This window comes from Palaemon carinicauda, unplaced genomic scaffold (genome assembly GCF_036898095.1).
Source record: "Palaemon carinicauda isolate YSFRI2023 unplaced genomic scaffold, ASM3689809v2 scaffold176, whole genome shotgun sequence".
NCBI classification, from domain to species: domain Eukaryota; kingdom Metazoa; phylum Arthropoda; class Malacostraca; order Decapoda; family Palaemonidae; genus Palaemon; species Palaemon carinicauda.
The window spans coordinates 177,804-192,066 of NW_027169325.1; the positions used below are offsets into that span (position 1 = coordinate 177,804).

Consider the following 14,263-nt stretch of genomic DNA (forward strand, 5'->3'; position numbering starts at 1 on the left):
GCCGGGAAGAAAAGTAAAAATGGTTCCAATTTATAAATTTATTTTTAGTTTTTTAAATACTTATATATGCTTTATGAGAGTTTCAATACTTTTTAAAAGATTTATATTTAAATTTTCAGTCTATTTTAATTTATTTTATGCTTCTTTATAATAAAATACAATAGGGAATATGAAATATTAATACATATGCTGGTAGTATTTGGGCTAACTGAACAAAGGCCATTTTGTGTATTGTACTTCAGCTCAAAGTATATTACCATTACTTTATCAATCATAATATAATATAACTAGTCATTTTAATACAATAAATATAACATTTTATTACAATTATTATTTTATTATAATGTTTTAATAAATTTATGCTATATTATAGTATTCACATATAAAGGACACTACCATTTTTATATTTCTGACTGGCATTATTTCATGTGCTGTGATTGGTTGCTTTGATAATGACGTCATTAACTTTCAAGCTCGTTATTGGTTCTTGAACAATGACGTCATTATACAAAACATTCACTCTATTTACTTAAATACAGAAAAGAGAATGGTTTATACATCATAAATGTAAGAATAGTTTAATTAAATGTCTTTATATTAAACAAAAGAAGTTTAAAAATGACTATTTTTCGTGTATTTGATATTACAAAATATTCAATTCATGACGTCACATATTTAAAGCTCTTTGATTTGCTTGTGGGTAATGACGTCATAAAATAAAGATGGCTTCTTGGTGACGTCGTACCAAAACAATTAAACTATACATTTTTGAAATGTTTTATCTTATTATATTACTTTAAATAATATAAACAGATGGAATATAAATCATATACATAAATTATTATTATATTTAAATACGTTTTAGTAGAATTTATTCTGGATATTAGTTGAATTTGACGATTTAATTAAGATATTTTACCTGGATTAAAGCTATACCCATGACGTCATAGAAACCTCTTCTTGCAAAGCTTCTAAGCTTATTCTTATTATTGTTTTCAAGTTTATATTATCTATGCCTTAAATAAATTAATACCTTAATGAGATTCTCAATCTTTACTTTTATTCCCTTCTACCTTGAAATTAGATAGGATAACACCTTGCTATCATCAGTTTTGGCAACCTATTGTGGTTAGTTTGGACTTAAATTCTTCTTTTATATGCATTGCCCTACCTATAAATGCAGCCAGATCCCTGCTAGGATTTTTCAGCGAACCTAAACTTATGTCTACATTCATTAGATGTCCTAATTTTGGACATAGAAATAAATGTTCAGTAGTATCTTCTTCATCTTTGCACAAGTCACACAAATTATTTTCATAAATTCCCCTGAAATTCGCTTTCAAGTTGAGCATATTTAATCTTGCTTTCATCACAAGGGATGCCTTATCCAGATTCATTTCTCTAATATAAGGCAGTGGGCCATTTCCTTTGATAAATCTTAATTTGTTCATTACTTTCTTTTTTTCTTCAATAGTTTCTTCTATTTTTTCCATAATTCTTTTCTTGATTTCTTTTTTTCAGAGTCCTTTTCCCCCAACTTCTTATTTCTTCCACTTCCATCCCATATTTACAACAGATTTCTTCTACGTTCTTGCTCCAGCACTTTCTATAGGGGTTCTTCAACTGATCCTCAATTATCTCTCTTACTAATCTTTTTTCCTCAGAGTTTATGATATTATGGAAGAGCATTAATTTCTTATATTCTATTCTGCAGGACACCGGCCATATTCCCGTTTCTGCAAGTATGCCGCAATATGGAGTACTTGCAGGTAGTTCGTATACTCAATGCAGTGAGAAATGGTTGATATGGGAGAACACCCAGTTTGAAAATGATTCCCCCAATGTTGCCATATCTCCAAAGATCACTTAGCCACTCTCCTACCCCTCCATTTTTCTCTTTGCATATATATATCTCTCTCTTTTTCTATATGAATTGTTGAATTTCCCAAATTATTTCCCTCTCTCGGGACACTAAACTTATCCTGAATGTTTTTTGTTTTCATAACTGTGTTAAAGGTAGATAATGAAACACTTGCAAATGTTTTCTAATTTGGTCTTGAGACTATTTTATTTTCCAATTACAGAGTTCAGAAATGTTATCAATTCTAATATACACCAGTAAGAAGGCAGATATTTTTTAAACAATGTCAGCTATTAGTTTAGTTATATATGGTGGAATAATCTCTCTCTCTCTCTCTCTCTCTCTCTCTCTCTCTCTCTCTCTCTCTCTCTCTCTCAACTTAATGTTCTTACTGAATGAGTAATTTGATGATCATATTTTTAAAACCCTTTCAGTTCGCACTGTACCAGCAGACCAGTTGAGCTGTAGGATAATTTGATCAGATATTGAAGTTCACTTTTGTAATTGTATTATTTTATTAAAGAAACAAAGTGTTTACAGATATGATAATTGTATATTATGTATTCAGACATTCTATTGACATCAAGGGTTAAAGCCATAGGTCGTATGAAAACCACAGTTGGCCAAATTTTGCCCACTGAGGATTGCATTCTTTACTAGAATTCTACTTAATTTCTCTTTGGGTTACTGAGTATAATACTATGATTTACTTGAATGATTCCACTCCATGAAAATGCTAAAATAAAATCTACCTCGCCAGAACAATGATCCAGTAGATGATATTAAAAACACTAACTGCTAAAGGGACCACCACCTTCCTGAAATTCAAGATGCCCGCAGGAGTTAGCCTAACTCTGCCCCTGGAGGCGGCTTCAGGCAACTTACCCTTTAACCTCGTATCCTTCGTCAGCCTTTTCCCAGACTTCCTGTGATGTAAAATCACCATTTAATCGTGATGCCATCCCTGGGGCCAGGGGAATGGCTGTGTAAGTTAGAACTGAGTACCCTGCATCTCATAAGTCCTGCTATCAATGTAGATGTCATAAGATTCAGGTAATAAAAGTTTGTGGCAGGCATAACAACTTTTATTTGTGTTCGATCTACCGGAATCCAGACATGGATGATTCTATCTTTGATTGCCTTCTTACCATTATGGCTAAGATACAAGATGATGATAGAAAGGCTTTTTTTTTTGTCTTTGTTGGTGATTTTAATGCTCACCATAGGGAGTGGTTTAAGTTCTATCTCTCCTACCGATCGCCATGGCTTAAGAGCTTTAGACTTTGCCTCTGAATCGGACTGTGAGAAAATCATAAATGAAGCTACCCACAGGTCTGGTAATTGCTTGGACCTCGTATACACTGACTCCCCGGGCGTTATAACTAGTAAGGTTGGTTCTCCAGTCGGGACATCTGATCATGCCTTGATTTCATTAGTAGTGAAGACTGAGCAGCCTGATATATCATCCTCTTGTAAAATTTATGTAAAATCCCAAGCAGACTGGAATGGGATTTTTGCATGTTACAATAGTATATAAGGATGAAGAAGCCACCACACAAACAGTTCTGGCAAAAGTACAGAAGAGTTTAAAGTAAGAGGTGGTCTGCGCTAAGGATTAATTGCTAATCCACAAATCTATACCTTGCGATCAAGAGTCATCATGTGGTCCCTTTGAGAGTGATGCTTGCTGATGACACAGGTTTGTTGGGATTTTTAAAACTAGGTGAGAATTTGGTCTGAATAATGGAAGATCACTGGAAAAATAGGGTGACATTATGGAAAGACAAAACATTAGGAAACAGAGAGAAGAGAAAAAGGGTGAGTGAATAACACATTGGATTGTTGGATTACTTAAACTGACACTGGCAAAGAAGGAAGGGAAAATAAGTGGTAAAAGAATATAGATACACTGTATAGTAATAAGGCATATACAATACTTTAAGAAAGTGTCAAGAAATTGAAAGAGAATAATTAAAGATAATAGTAGTCTAATATAAAGAAAATAGCTAAAAATTATGCTTCCATTTCTCTCTGTTTAGGACATAAAACATGTTCTTATAGTTTGATAGCACATGATAAATCTTGGAAGCAGTCCTTCCTAAACTCACAATATTGGATGGATTCAATGGTGAACTGTGTTATGGGCCAAACCCATCAATCATACACAAGTCTCTTAAACACAAATAAAGTCGCTAACGATCAAGTCCACAATAGGTGGAATGGCCGCAACAGAGTGTACAGAGATGGAATCAAGGAGGATATAAAAAAACTGAAAATAAAACTTTAATATTTAATACAAACTGTTTAGAAAGAAATGACCACTGAGCCTCTTACAAAATACATTAAATAAACACAAAATCCAATCACACACTGAAAACATTGAATAACAAACACTCTTACACCAAATTAAGACTATGCAATTACACTTTAAAGAGAGGACCCCGAAAGTAATAGAAAGTAAAAAAGTCAGAATAACCTAACTTATTACACATTAAAACACCGACAAAAATAAATTGCTTCCCTTAAGTGAGCTTCAAACAGTGGTAGTGGCAAACACAGCCTTCAAATCACAGGTCGAGGGGATTCATATATATTCTTAAGACCTTACCAAACGTAAGAGAGGTCCCCTTGGCTTAATAACTGGGCCAAGGTAACAGACTGAAGAGTAAATCCATGGACACGGCCATCCGACAGGTAATTAATCACTTTAGCGTCGCGAGACGATCAACGGACACGGACGTCTGACAAGAAATCACACCTCACCAGTTGGCAGAGAGGTCCCCTTGGCTAAATCACTGAACCAAGGGCGAGGTTGAATAATCAATAAATCTTCCAAAGGAAGACAACAGCAGAAAGTGAAGGCAGGCAGATCTTGATTATCAAACTCGGTCAGTCAAGCACTCCCCTTCTTAAAGGTCCAAAAACGACTGTCTCCTCCTGGACACTCAGCGCCCAAGTCTCCTCCAACACCACCCGTGAAAATAAAAAAAGCTCATTGTAATCAAAACTATACAACAAGTCAGAAATGTCGGGGAGGAGGAAACAGGGTCATTACGTTCCAAAAGAAATAATTACTGCGAAAGTGACTTAATCAAACCAAAATAATTTACGTTAAATTTAACACATACTGACAACTGTTAGACAGACATTGATATGAGATGGTGTAAAATTTGAAAAAGTTAGGAAGAAATGTGTATGGATGATGAAAAATCATGAGATGGTACATCTAGAAGAGGAAAACGTGTAGCATTGTGTATTATAGAGGTAAAATTTGTAAATTATCTTGAGTGACTGAGCAAGTAAGGTGCTTGGTACCACAAGAAAGATAGTTTGAAAAAACAAGGACGAGAGATAATGTAACTTTGGAAAAAAAATGCTCATAGAATGGAGACAATGGATGGGAAATATCATAAATTTCTTCTTCTATTAACATGCTTTTTTCCCCCATTTTTTGCATGGGGTAAGCACGGTTGCCTTCTTTTTGAAGGACTTTGTGCTTTGGCTTTGGGGTAGATCGTAGTCGCGATCGGCTGCCCTGCCTGACATAGCTTTAGACCCCGGTAGCATATGTTCGAGTGCTGTACCAGTCACCATCGTATAAATAAAACATGTTTAAAAAGTTTCTAGTCACTGTCTCAATAAACTAACATAAGCAAATAAGTACAGTATCTAAAAGGAGATAATGTGTTACAGCTTAAGTATATATTCAATGCCAGAAATCAATTATAATATGCAAATGAGAAAGAGGAAGAAGGGTGAATCTGTTGTGCTAGGATGAGGCCAGGTTTTGGAAGAGGGAAAACATCTGTAGTATTTGGGGAAAACAATTGAAAGAATAAGAGAGAGAATAAAATGGTGTTTTCAGTATTAACTTCAATAATGAATACCACGAGAGGAAAAGCAAAATTCTTCAGTAAATGTTATCAAAATCTGTGATAACATTACATCAAAAAAGAATATTGGTAGGAAGAATAGTTTTGAGATTTGAAGGTAAAATCAAGTTGAAAAAGAAACTGGTTCCACAATTATAAGTACAGACAGCATAACGAAAAAGATTGCACTGCTGTACCAGCAGTTTCTAAAAGCTGATTTCATAATAACTGATGGAAAGATTAATGGTGTTTTCTTATTTTTAGTTTGTGTACAATCTAATGTTTTATCTATTTGCCCCTTCCCATAATTCTGTCTTCTGCTGGAATTTTGAATTAAGGAGGATAGTTGCCTGGTGTTTTTTTGAGATACTGGTAATTTGTGGGGACCTGGTATTTCAGAAGTTAATAACAAGAGAGATAAGCTTTTGTCGGGGTAATAATAAAACTAGCAATAAGAAGAGAATGGAAATCTAATGAGAGTGACAGTGATGTTAACAAGCCATCGTCAATTACTTCAAAATAAAGCTGCCGGTAAGAAAAGAAAGGTGAATTTTGATGAAAGTGACAGTAAAATAGAGAAAGCTGTCTAAGATCAAGAGTAAAGACAGCAGTAAGAAATGAAAAAGATTCTGATTACATCTGTATATTAAGAAAGAGTGGAGAAAACAGATGACAGTGAATAAGGTACAGTACTGTATTTGTACAAATAAGGGATTTTGACGAAGGAAAAATCTATTTCTAGGCGAGGAACCTGTGTCGCCCGGTGAAATGCTCCTAGATAGAAGTGTGCCCGAGTGTACCCTCAAGCAAGAGAACTCTTACCCAAGACAGTGGAAGACCATGGTACAGAGGCCATGGCACTATCCAAGACTAGAGAACAATGGTTTGATTTTGGAGTGTCCTTCTCCTAGAAGAGCTGCTTACCATAGCTAAAGAGTCTCTTCTACCCTTACCAAGAGGAAAGTAGCCACTGAACAATTACAGTGCAGTAGTTAACCCCTTGGGTGAAGAAGAATTGTTCGGTAATCTCAGTGTTGTCAGGTGTATGAGGACATGAGACTCTGTAAAGAATAGGCCAGACTATTTGGTGTCTGTGTAGGCAAAGGGAAAGAACCGTAACCAGAGAGAAGGGTCCTATGTAGTACTGTCTGGCCAGTCAAAGGACCCCATAACTCTTTAGCGGTAGTATCTCAATGAGCGGCTGGTGCCCTGGCCAACCTACTACCTAACCTAAACTATCCTAGGCATATAATTTAATTTACTAAAATAGTACTGTATATGATTATGGTCTCATTGTATTGCAAAAAGAGGGTATCTTAATAATAAGCTAACTAGAGAAAAAAGTATATTGGGATGATAGCGAGAAAATACCTCATATTTGTAGTGTTTGAGAAGACACATAAGTAATAAGGCCAGCGACTATTATTATAATTACTTGCTAAGCTACAACCCTAGTTGGAAAAGCAAGATGCTGTAAGCCCAAAGGCTCCAACATGGAACGTAGCCTAGTGAGGAAAGGATATAAGGAAATAAATAAGCCACAAGAGATGTAATGAACAATTAAAATATTTCAAGAACGGTACCAACTTTTAAATAAAAAAATGAAGCCAGTGTCAGGTGTATCAGAACTGTGAGAAAAATGTCAAGAATTTGTTTTGGGTCATCTAATGTCTATCATGACAACAAACAGACACAAAGAAACACAGAAAAGGGGCAACACTTGGACTTGGCATGCGGTGATAATCTATTTTCAATAGAATGGAGAAGTTTTGAAGCAGAGGAGGGAAATGGAAAGAGATGAATACTAAACATAAGCAAAAAAAAGACCTTAAGGGTAACTCAAAAGGACGCAAAGGAAAAAGTACCACCTCGGAAAGAATCTACATGGATATGGATGCCGTGGACTCAGAAATGTGTATTGTATTCTGTCTACCACAGATGCTAAGTAATATAAATGAGCAAATAGTGAAGACAATTTAAAAACTGAATATGAATAGGCTCTAGAAAAATAATATCTGCTTTGAAAATCACATGAAGATTACTATACTAGAGACAACTAGAATTTATCTGAAAAGAGCTAAAAAGTAAGACAACAATAATAGAGGAAAGGGGTACATTAAAATTTTAATTGTAAGAAAAATAAGATTGCTTTAAAGAGGAAGATGGATAAACCCATTGTGCTGAGTGGCGATCTTGAAAGAAAGAAAACATTGGATGTCTTTGGGGAATAACAACTGAACCGCCACTAGAGTGAATGAAATGGTCTTAGAGAGGGACTGTAGTAGAGGTGTTCTCAATATGGATATTGACCTAAATTAAGAATAGAGGGAAGGGAAAAGCAAAATGCTCCAGAAAAAGTTACCAGAATCACTGACAGAAACATTACAGTCAAACAGAACATTGATACGACAACTGGTTTTGGGATGTGATGGCAAGATCTAGTTGATAGAGATCTTGCACAAAAGGAATGCACTGTAATACCAGTTGTTTCTGAAAGCTGATTTCATAATGATGGATGGATATACCAATGAACTAAGTAGCCTTAGTAATCTTTAGTTTATGTTATGTACAATCTTTTGTTGAAATGTTAACCCTTTTACCCCCAAAAGACGTACTGGTACGTTTCACAAAAGCCATCCCTTTACCCCCATGGACGTACCAGTACGTCCTTTTTTTCATATTTTTGATAATTTTTTGAGAAAATTCAGGCATTTTCCAAGAGAATGAGACCAACCTGACCTCTCTATGACAAAAATTAAGGCTGTTAGAGCAATTTAAAAAAATATACACTGCAAAATGAGCTGGGAAAAAAATAACCCCCTGGGGGTTAAGGGTTGGAAATTTCCAAAGAGCCTGGGGGTAAAAGGGTTAAACTGAGGGGGATGGTGGTCTATGCATCTTTTCTCAGCTGTTGTTTTCAAGACACTAGAGTTAATTTGTGGGGACCTGGCGGTACGCGTCCTGGCATTTCAGAAGCTAATGGAAGTCTGATAGATAAGCTTTTGTCAGAGTAAGGATAAAAACAGTAATAAGAGGATTAAAAAAAATTAATGTCACAGATAGGTTAATATGCCTTTGTCAATTACTCCATGTAAAGCCAACAGTAAGACCCAAAAGGTAGATTCTGATGAAAAGTGACGGAAATAGAAAAGCTTTGTCAAAAATTAAAGGTCGAGAGAGCTGTATGAAATAAGATTCTGATTACATATGCATATTAAAATGCGTGGAAAAAACAGGCGACAGACTGAATAAGGTACTGCAATTGTACAGATATTATTTGGTGCCTAAAAGAGTGTGATGTTCTTGTGAAACCATAATTTCAATTCAGATACATGTAAAAATATCAATAGAAAACAGAAATGCCAGGTCCCCACAATTTAACTCTAGTGTCTTGAAAACAACAGCAGAGAAAAGATACATAGATCACCATCCCCCTCACTTTAAACATTTCAACAAAAGATTGTACATAACATAAACTAAAAATTACTAAGACTATTTAGTTCATTGGTATATCCATCCATCATTATGAAATCAGCTTAGGTTTTGCAAAGGAATGATAGAGCTAGTTTAAGTGGAAGGGGCTTAGCTATTGAACTTTAATGGCAAAGAGAAAAACTATTAGCCTAATATAGGTTAGTTGGTGAAAGTGCACTATATAATAGATACTAAGCAAGAAAAGTGGAAGGCTACACAAAAGGAAGTGGAAGAACTTGGGACACTGAAGGTAGGTACGTGTTTTAATTGATGATACAGTATAGTATAACTACCTTAAGGTAAGCCTAACCTAAATTAGAAGTCGAAGTAGGAGAAGTGAAGGTAGGGGACTACAAGTGAAAGAAAAAACACAGTACAAAGAAAGGCAGTATAAAGGCACACACATTGGCACCAGATGGTGACATGAAAATCACTAATAGAGGAACACACAAAATTGACAGGAAAAAGCAAAAGACAATGGAAAAGGGAGCCTGTTGCATTAATAAAGCTTGTACCAGTTACAAAGACAGTAAGGATAATAAAGAATGACAGGGGGAAATAAAGAGAATGCAGTATGAAAGGTGACAATTTCCCCTTAGGCCCCAAACATAATGTATTGGACGATAATATACATGTTAGTGTAGTGAAAATTTGATGAGATAGATTGCGTGCAGTTTCACAAATGTGATCAATGGACATGTCTACTCTAAAACAGGTTAGGGAAAAACTGGACCAGGATCAAGATAACACCAAAAAATATAAGGCCTGTTTTCATTAGGTTTGGTCTGCCTCAAATCAGTAAAAAGATGTATAAACAAGAAGTACAAAGTACCAGAAATTGCAAGCAGAAAATTAATAGGGGAGTATGCAGAACTAAATAAGGATATGTTACAGAAAATAAGAGCTGGAAAAGGGATGGTACAGATGTAAGGGAAATTACAGAATCACTAGAAGTACAATGGCAGGCCAAGAAACTAAAATAAATATCCACAAATCAACCACCAAGAAATAAAAATAAAAGACATGAGTGAAGTAAATGTGTATAAACTATAAGACAAGGCTTGAGGTTATGAGTAGACAAATTCTAGAACACTTGGACAGCCCCATGGGGGACCTGAAAGAGCTAAACAGAGCCATACTAAAACACAAAATTGAAATAAAACATTTAAAGAGGCTGGTGAAAGAGCAAAATAAGTCTAGTGAAAGAGAAAAACATATCTAGAGAAAGACAAAATATGGAAGAAAAAGTAGCAGAGGAAAATATGGATAGCGATGAGAGTGAAATCAACCTTGAACAAGAAGGATGAATGGGAAAATGGCAGAGAAAGACAAGGGTATGAGAAGAAGATAACCAAACAAGTATGGGGGAATAATAAGGGAAGGGAGGTACCAATGGAGTTCCCGGAGGAACGATAAGAAATGGAGGCTGTGATATGAAAATAAAGAATAAATCAAATAGTAAAAAATAATACACAACACCGCTCCCTGAAGAGAAGAAATGGCAGAATCACCCATGAAAAAAGCAATAGCAGTCAATAAGGATATTGCTAGCTGTAATCAATGGGAAGGTGCATGAGTGGTCCAAAAAAGAATGATGAGAATAGAGACCATGCCTCACAGAAGATATCATGAGAGGGAATATGGTGAGGAGAATGAAGTATGCTGGTACTACCAAACAAAGTCAAGGATGCCTATTTGAAAGGAATAAAGGAGTGTTGGATATGCTATAGACAAGGAAGGAGGACAGAGAGGGTAAGAACAAGAGTAGCATGGATAAAGAAAATAAGAAATAAAAGCGAAACGTAAAGTAGAGGAAGTGTTTTAAGTTTTTTTCTGAGAGATGATTAGAGACAGTAATGAGCACCCTAAAATCGGTACAGAGGCCCCAACATCCAGGATACCAGCAAGGAGGAATGAATTGATCAGAGTGGAACGGGACAGAGAACAAGGCACATCTCACTGGAATGATGATGGAAGGGGTCATTAGAAGGGGAAGGGAGTAAGGTACAATAGGATGCATGAGGAAAGGGAGTGGAGAATGAAGAGAAAAGTAAGAAGAATAGAAGAAGAAAGGAGTTAGGAGAAACAATTTGAATAGAACTATTTATAAGTATATATTATGTAAACATTATCGGTCTGAAGTAAAGAATCAAATCATTTGAGATAATTTTGATTTCTATGAAACCTTCTATCAGTTGTGTAAAGGAAACCAATATAGGGCAGGGAGAGAAAGTTGAGGTAGCAATAGACTTCAGTAATACCAAGAACTGAGAGGAAGGATTATCATCAATAAGGTTATGCGAGGAGGTAGGTAAGGTTTCAGTAGAGATAAAGACGGAAAGAACTACACTTGAGGTTAAATCAATTAAGACAAATAATGGAAAGATAAAGGTAAGAATTGAAGTCTTTTGTTCCCCACAAGAAAGCAAGTGTAAGGTAAAGAAGCCAGAGGAAATGCATCTCTCCGTAATGGAGGAAGCAAACAAAGCCGAGGGATAAATTGTAAACGTCATAGTAGTAGAAGATTTTCATTGCAAGATAGGTACTATCATATAGGGTAACAAGGAGAAATCGAGCCTGGGAAGCTGCTGTGGAAAATGAGCAATGACATGGGTCTTTTTAAAAGCACAACAACAACAACAACAAATGCCACAGTAGCCTACAGCAGACAAACGCGTCAGATATGTTCATTCATGCCTGGGGTTTGGAAAGTTTTAATGACCACGTTGGCCACTGATGGTAGGATATTTTTGTCCGATCCCTCACAGCAAACCAACATATCATGGGTGTCCCTGACTAGTACAGCTTTGCTGATCAAGGTGATACACAAAACCTTTCAATTTGTTAAGGTATCCCCATTCAGTAAGCACATGTATTATGATATTGCATGGTAAATGTGAGGGTACATGGGCAAGTATAGAGAATGGAAAGAATGAAGTGATAATACACAAGGATGAAGATAAAATAAATAACCCTCATTGATGATGGCAAGTAGTATACAGTACTCCATTATATTGCACAATGTAAATGGGAGTAAAATACACTGTTAGAATTAACAATGGAAAAGATGTTCAGACATAAAAAACATAAGAGGGAATAGTAAAGAGTTAGAAAAATAGAAATAGTAAAATAAGGTGGCCCGAAGGACATGTATACTAAGTGGCAAAAGTGTTTCAGCAAAATCAAATCAAGATGGGAAAAGAAAACCACAGGGAAAAAATTGATGAAACAGAACAGGTACACCAAAGAGATTAGCCTTAAGGGAATAAAAACAGAAAAGAGGTGGCAACTAAAGCTCCAGTTAATAGATGAATATATCATAAATGGAAAGGCAAAAGAATAGAGATAAGAGTGTAATAAACAGTAGAAGGAGTAAATGGAGTAGCCTTTTAGGATTTATCTCCTTGCAGGACTTTATGCAGTCATGAATGAAGAAGGGGAATTAACTGCAAATGTACAAAGCATACAGGTGGAATTTGAGAAATTTTACACAGATCTATATCTGGAAGAAAGACATGTACTGCAAAATGGAAAAGCTGCTGAGGAAATAAATACATTAATGATAGATTGGATATACAGAGCAATCAGAGGGGGAGAGAAATTGAAGAGGAGAATGTACTAGAGCATATTTTGAGGCTTAAAAAGAATATTGTGAGTAATAGAATGCACAAGATTCTGGGAACAGACATGACGGAAGTCCTAAGATATTAATAAATGAAATAGAGGACAAAGTACTTATCCCTGAAGAATCGACTAGAATGGGAATGTTATCGATAAAGGAAAAGAGAGTTAATTAAGAATAATAGGAGAGGATTGTTCATGAACCAAATTAGAAAATATTTGAAATACCAAGATTGAGTCAAATCAAAGACAAGTAAATAGCAGTACTGTAGAATGGAACGGAAATTGCCAGCAGATCATCTTCTTATACTTGTTGCACATGGTTAGATCATGTGCTTGTGTTGCATTTGTTGTGCTATAATGATCAGAAGATTAAATGCCCAAGTTGTAATACTGTGCTTTGTGGTGTGGTTTATCCTCAGAAGTCCCATATGTTTGGGTTTTCTTCTTGTTTTTTATATAGTGTTGAGTTTTTTTTTATATGATTGCCTAAAATCTATGTATACTTATTGTATTCTAATGTAAATTAATTTCTATTGTAGATTCACCAGTCAATACATCATGTACCAGCATGAAAAGTGCTTCTATATTCATACTTCAAGTTTATTCTTAAATATCAACCACTCACCGCAATAATGCTAATTCATAGATTCTGATGAATACTTGGGGCCTCAACTTATGTATGATTTGGAGATGGTCTCAAGTGCTTTGAAAAAAATTTGCTTTGTTGATTGTACAGTAGTAGAGCTAGGAAAAAAGGTAGGGTGGAAAGAAGCCTGAATAACATATGAAATGAACAAGTGACAGGAAGAGTAGTGGTGGACACTCATATGGGCAAACCAGAGGAAATAAGGTTGAGGGAATAGGTAAAGAAATGTACAGTAGTACATCGGTTTACGAGTAACTCAGCATATGAGTATAAAATTTCAAATTGTTTACGAGTATTGTATCTGTCCGTGAGCAAAAAATCTAACTCTGTACGTCTATTTTTAATGTTAAAATTATAATTTGGTGACTAAATTTGTTTATTTATGGACTTCTACAATGCACATAGTGAATTTCCCTTTTTCTTATGGGAGGGAAATATTGTTTTAGAATACAGTACTAGCCTTTTAGGTTACAAGCTTGCTCCTGGAATCATTTGACTTGTAAACCAAGGTACTATACTGAACAATATTTTGTCCAAAATTATGTTCAATAGTTACAGATAAGGTAAACAACACAAGACAGAAAATGTTAACCTTTAAAAGGGGTGTTAAAATTTATATACACACTATTATTATTATTATTGTTGCTGTTGTTGTTGTTGTTGTTACTTGCTAAGCTACAACCCTAGTTGAAAAAGCATGTTGTTATAAGCCTAATGGCTCCAACAGGGAAAATAGCCCAATGAGGAAAGAAAATAAGGAAATAAACTACAAGAGAGGTAATGAAC

The 14,263-nt window shown here is 35.3% G+C and overlaps 1 long non-coding RNA gene across 1 annotated transcript in view; it reads right to left on the reverse strand.

Annotated features, from left to right (window-relative positions):
- Positions 1-4,137: 4,137 nt before the first annotated feature.
- Positions 4,138-14,263, reverse strand: part of LOC137635791 (uncharacterized) — a 32,553-nt gene continuing 22,427 nt past the window's right edge. The window contains exon 4 of the long non-coding RNA XR_011042781.1: positions 4,138-4,822. This is a non-coding gene — a long non-coding RNA (uncharacterized lncRNA). The remainder of the gene's footprint in view (positions 4,823-14,263) is intronic.